Raw genomic sequence first — 6,154 nt, 5'->3', positions numbered from 1 at the left:
TCTGCCACGGGCATCCTTGGAGTTGCTTCTCTACAGGGCACTGTCCCGGATACTATGGAACAGAACACAACCCTCTGTGACCTCATTGTCCTCTTCTCCCATGCTCCCCCTCCTGACAGCCATGGCAGGCCATGTGTTGCTTCTACCACAGATGCTGCCTCAAAAGTAATTGTCGGGAAAGGAAGTTTGGAATAGTGTTGAGCCCGTGCCTTTGTCCAGTCCTTATATAGCTAGGTAGATCAAACCAGGCTGCCAGTAATAACAACACAAAGAAAGAAGACTTATGCATAGGAAACTAGTTTTGTACAAACAAAAACAGTCCCTTAAAATGTAGCAGTATGCAAATAATATTTCCCTTTTCTTTAATTTAGCCTGACACAAAGGTAACCACTTCTTCTTGGTACATTATTAAGTCTGCAGCTTCAAGAACTTGGAATAAGAAAGTATACCTGATGGACATACCATATAGATTTGTACTCAAAGACATCAGTAATGTATTGCATCCATACTAAAGCATTGTTTTCCATTCCTCATTACCATTTGGAGTGATGAATGTTTTCTTGCCCTCTGTCTTTAGTCTTTGATGCAGATGCATGTCATTTGGCCCTTGCTGACTTTTGCTACGTATTTATAGCAAGACTAGCTAGGACCTACTGCTCACAAACAGGGAAGAATTGGTGGGGAATGGAGTGGTAGTGGATGGCAACTTGGGCAGCAGTGACCACGAGATAAATGAGTTCAGGACCCTGAGGAAAGGAAGGATGGAGAGCAGCAGAGTAAGGACCCTGGCCTTTAGAAAAGCAGACTTCAGCTCGCTCATGGAACTAATGGGCAGGACCCACTGGGAGGCCAGTCTGAGGGAGAAAGGACTCCAGGAGGGCTGGTTGTATTTAAAGAAACCTTACTGAGGGCACAGGAACAAACCATCCTGATGTGCAGGAAGAGTAGCAAGTATGGCAGAACACCAGTTTGGCTTAGCAGGGAACTCTTCATTGAGCTAAAACACAAAAAGGAATATTACAAGAAGTGGAAACTTGGAGAAACAATGAGGGAAGAGTATAAGAGTATTGCTTGGATTTGCAGAGATTAAATCAGGGAGGCCAAATCACAACTGGAGTTACAGCTAGCCAGGGAGATGACAGGTAACAAAAAGGGCTTCTACAAACTATGTCAACAAGAGGAAGGCCAGGGAAACTGTGTGTGCCTTACTGAATGGGGGAGGCAATCTAGTGACAGATGATGCAGAAAAGGCTGAAGTGCTCAAGGCCATTTTCACCTCAGTCTTCACAGGCAAGGTCAGTTCCCAGACTACTGCACCAGGCAGTACAGTTTGGGAAGGAGGTAAACAGCCAGCAGTGGTGAAAGGATATGTTAGGGACTATCTGGAAAAGCTGGACATGTAAAAGTCCATGGGACTGGATGCAGCACACCCAAGAGTGCTGAGGGAGTTCACCAATGTGATTATTAGATATTAGGAAAAACCTCTCACTAGAAGAGTAATAAAGCATTGGAACAAGCTAATTCAGAGCGGTGAGGAATCTCCATCCTTAAATGTTTTTAAGATTCAGCTAGACAAAGCTTTGGCTTGGAAGATCTAGTTGGGGGTGGTCCTGCTTTGAGCAGGGGGTTGGACTAGATGACTTCCTGAGGTCTCGTCTAACCTTAATTTTCTATGATTCTATGTTTGCTAGTGCTGGGAGTTGTGCTAGGTGCATGATCTAAGTAATCAGGTGTGTGGGTTAGTGGGTCCAGGAGGGGGCTGGTAAGTCCACATGGGGGCCAGTGGGCTAGCAGGTCTGCAAGAGTGTTTGTGGGTTCACACATTGGGGTGGGGGCTGTCTCTCCAGAGTTGTGGTGGTACACATATTCAGTATAGACTGGGCACAATATAGATTGTAGCTCTATCTACATAGTTCACCTCCTAGGTGAACTGAAGTTAGATTGGGCCAGTCATTTTTTGCTTGATCTAACCTTTCCAAACACTGTGCAGATGGGCACTTAGATAAACCTGACCCTAGTTAGGTTGCTCTAAGTGTAAGATTCACATTTGGGTGAATTAAGTTAGATTGAGTGGCCATTTTTTGCCCAATCTAACCTGCCAGATTTGGTAGTTTGGCATTTAGGTCGATCTAGCCTTACTTAGATCCATCTAAGTGTAACACCTGTGCCTACTCAGAATAAATGAACACTGCTTTGACATCAGCTGCAGAAAGACATGCAAGCCTGTGGCAGAACACTTTAATGTCCCTGAACGCTCCACCCCTTATCTGAAGGTGACTGTTCTCAGAGGGCAAAATTTTTAAAACTGATTTGAACAGGACATTGTGGAACAAGAACCCTTTCACAGATTGGATTGTATTAAGCATGGTTTAAACTACGGAATCTTATCCCATTATCTAGATTAGCTTTTATGAAGAGTCTCCTGGGCTGCAAATACGCCTCTGTGACTGGGGTTTCATTGTGGAGCAGTTAGACGCATCAGCCCCATTGAACAGGATTTTTAAAACATATTTATCTCTCCAGCACTTCCTTTTGGATGGCTTGGGCAGATCCCTGCCCATGATGCTGGTGGCTTTGAATCCCATTCAGAGGAGCTGAACTCGCCATGTTGATTGTCTAGGGAGCTTAGGCTACATATATCACTTACGGAGGTGGGTGCAGAGTGTTGTCACACTAAGTCCCTCTGTAGTTCCTTAATAGGGCCACCTGAAGTCAAATTACTCTTAATGGGTGTGTCTGCATATGCCCTTGACTACGCAGTTGGCACTGCGCAGTTATTTAGTACTTGCTTTAGTATCTGCTGGTACTGTACAGTCCTGGTGGTGCACAAATTGTTTTCGACCCTACTGCGCAGTAGCAACCAGCTACTGCACAGTAGCTTGTTGCTAATGCTCAGTAGTGGCTGTGGCATAGTTAGTGCCTGCTGACACTACGCCGCCATAGCTCACCACTATGGCAACATAGCGTCTTATGTAGATGCACCCAATGATATTTAAGAGAACTGTTGCTTGACTTGGCAGCCTGTAGTCCAGACTGCTTTTTGTACTTTTGATGGCTCATGGAATTTGCTCAGGTAAGGAAACAGCTGATCAGAATAAATTAAAACTGTTCACTTAAACTTACATTGTGTTCAGACCTACCTAAGTCACAGTGAGACAATAGGCTTTTTGCAGGCCATTTCTGGTACAGAGCCAATTTTGTAGGCATTTCATAGTGCCCCTGCCCCTCACTGGTGATTGGCAGAGGGTGCCTTCACTCAGTCTGTGTTACTACTGCTTTCTTTGTCCCACCTCTTGCCAGCGATTGACAGAGGATACCTTCAATCACCTCACTACTGCTTTTTTTTTGGTTGATTTCACAGGAAATTGCAGCCAATGCCATGTTTCCTGGTGATCACAGTGGTTGTGGACAATGCCATTTTTTACAGTTTCCACAAAACCTGCAAAAATGTGATTTAGGTAGGTCCCTAATTATAATGTTAGGAAAAGACAGTGATCATTCACTGCACTGTCAGAGTCTACCACCCTATACGAAAGTCTTGTGACCCAAGAACTCCTATCAACCTAGAAGGCCTTATGGTCACTTGGGCTCCAGGTGGGAAATACAGCCCACTCTGATTGTTTAATATTTTTTCCCTTTGGGTGGAAGAACAGGTACAAACCCCTGTTCCCTTTCAGTAATCACAGCATCATAGCAAATTAGGATTGGAAGGGACCTCAGGAAGTCATCTAGCTCAACCCCCTGCTCAAAGCAGGACCATCCCCAACTAAATCATCCCAGCCATGGCTTTGTCTAGCCAGTTCTTAAAAACCTCCAAGGATGGAGATTCCACAACCTCTCTGGGTAACCTGTTCCATTGTTTTACTACTCTTCTAGGGAGAACATTTTTCCTAATAATTAACCTAAACTTCCCTTGCTGCAACTTGAGACCACTGTTCCTTGTTCTGTCATCTGACACCATAGATTCAGAGATTCATAGATTGTTAAGGGCTGGAAGGGACCTTGCAGATCATCAGGTCCAGCCCCCCTGCTCTAGGCAGGAAGACAACTGGGGTTAGGTGACCCCAGCGAAGTGACTGTCTAGTCTCTTCTTGAAAACCTTCAGGGTAGGTGACTGCACCACCTCTGGAGGGAGTTTATTCCATGGTCTGGACACCCTGACTGTGATAGAGTTTTTCCTGGTATTAAATCTGAAGCAGCCTTCCAGGATTTTATATCCATTGGTCCTGGTCTTCCCAGGGGGTGCCTTGGTGAACAGTTGTTCACCGAGCTCCTGATGCACTCCTCTGATAGAGTGGTAAGCCGCTATCAAGTCCCCTCTCAACTTTCTCTTCTTTAGGCTAAAGAGGCCCAGGTCCCTCCGCCTATGGCTACCAGGGAACAGTCTAGCTAACATCCCCTTTGGAATCATCCTTCTGCTAGTTGAAGGCTGCTCTTAAATCCCACCTCAGTCTTCTCTTCTCCAGGCTAAATATGTCCAGTTCCCTCAGTCTCTCCTCAGAAGTCATGTGTCCCAGCCCCCAAATCATTTTTGTTGTCCTCTGCTGGACTCAATATGCTACAATATGTCTACATCCTTTCTGTAGTGGGGGGCCCAAAACTGGACACAGTACTCCAGATGTGGCCTCAACAGTGCTGAATAGAGGGGAAAAATCACTTCCCTTGATCTGCTGGCAATGCTCCTACTAATGCAGTCCAGTATGCGGTTAGCCTTTTTCACAAGAGTACACTGTTGGATCATATTCAGCCTATTGTCCACTGTAACTGCCAGGTTTTTTTCTGCAGAGCTTCTGCTTAGCCAGTTGGTTCCCAACCTGTAGCAGTTCATGGGAGTATTCTGCCCTAAGTACAGGACTTTGCACTTGTCCTTATTGGACCTCACGAGATTTCTTTGGTCCAATCCTCCCTTTTGTTGAGGTCTCTTTGGATCCTAGTCCTACCCTCCAATGTATCTACTATTATCTCCTGTTTGGTGTCATCTGTAAACTTGCTGAGGTTGTACTTCATCCTATTTTCCAGGTCATTGATGAAGATGTTGAACAAAACCGTACCCAGGACCAATCCTTGGGGCATTCCACTTGAGACCAGCTGGCAACTAGACATTGAGCCATTAACTACTATCCTGCAAGTCTGATGATCCAGTCAGTTTTCTGTCCACCTTTCAGTCCATTCATCTAACCCAGACTTCCTTAGCTGGCTTGTGAGAACGTTGTGGGAGACCGTACTAAAGTCAAGGTATATTACATTGCAATGTGATATATGGTGGCAATATGGTCTTGTTAAGGCTTTGGAATGCATAGGAATCTAGGAATATATTGTGCAGATATGAGAATAAATAGTAGCTGGACAAGTAAGCTCTTTACAGAAACCAAGTCCTACTCTTCATCAGCCAGCAGGTGGTGGTGTTAAATCATTAAGTCTGAGAGAGTATAAGGGAAAGCAGTTTTGAAATAGTCAGATGACTTGGATTTGATGCAGGGAGCATGGGCAAAACAGAACCTCTTACTCTGACCAGCAAACGCAGTATACATAGTGTGTCCACTAAGGTATGAAAATTATAACAAATTGGGAATCTCCTACTTAAGAAAGGCATGGAAGTATATCTACCCAAAAGAAATTATTAAATTTTGTTGAATTCTCCAACAATAAGATATGGCAGAGAGTGATTTTTAAAGCTACCTCATTACTATGTGGTACACTTCTTTTTCAAAGTTTATTTTCTATTGTCATCTTAAGAGAAATAGGTGTTTTGATCAATTTGTTATTGTATTCTATGAAACAACGTAACTTTGTGAAACTATGGCAAGTGTCCAAACCTAGCATTTCTCTAACCCTCTACAAGTCTCAATTCTAGCAGGACTTGCTGCTGGTTGGGCTATCACAAAATTGATGTGACTCATATCTTTGAAGGAGATTCAATGATTGGGGCGGGGTTGAGGAAGAAGGAGAGAAGTGAGGAATTGTAGAAAGAAGAGTCAGAAGAAGAAAGAAAAACATTAAAGGACTATACACTTGTAAACATACTGAAGCATAAGATCATGTGCTGTATACTCTTTAACATTTCATGCACTTATATTATCCTACAATCTGTTTACTTAAAAGAATGGACAAGTTGCTTCTGAGACCATAACATATCTCATGTCTGTTGTTCCTT

Source organism: Crocodylus siamensis, chromosome 1, assembly GCF_052110815.1.
Source record: "Crocodylus siamensis isolate JL-2025a chromosome 1, ASM5211081v1, whole genome shotgun sequence".
NCBI classification, from domain to species: domain Eukaryota; kingdom Metazoa; phylum Chordata; order Crocodylia; family Crocodylidae; genus Crocodylus; species Crocodylus siamensis.
Note: the sequence above shows the minus strand (reverse complement) of the source record.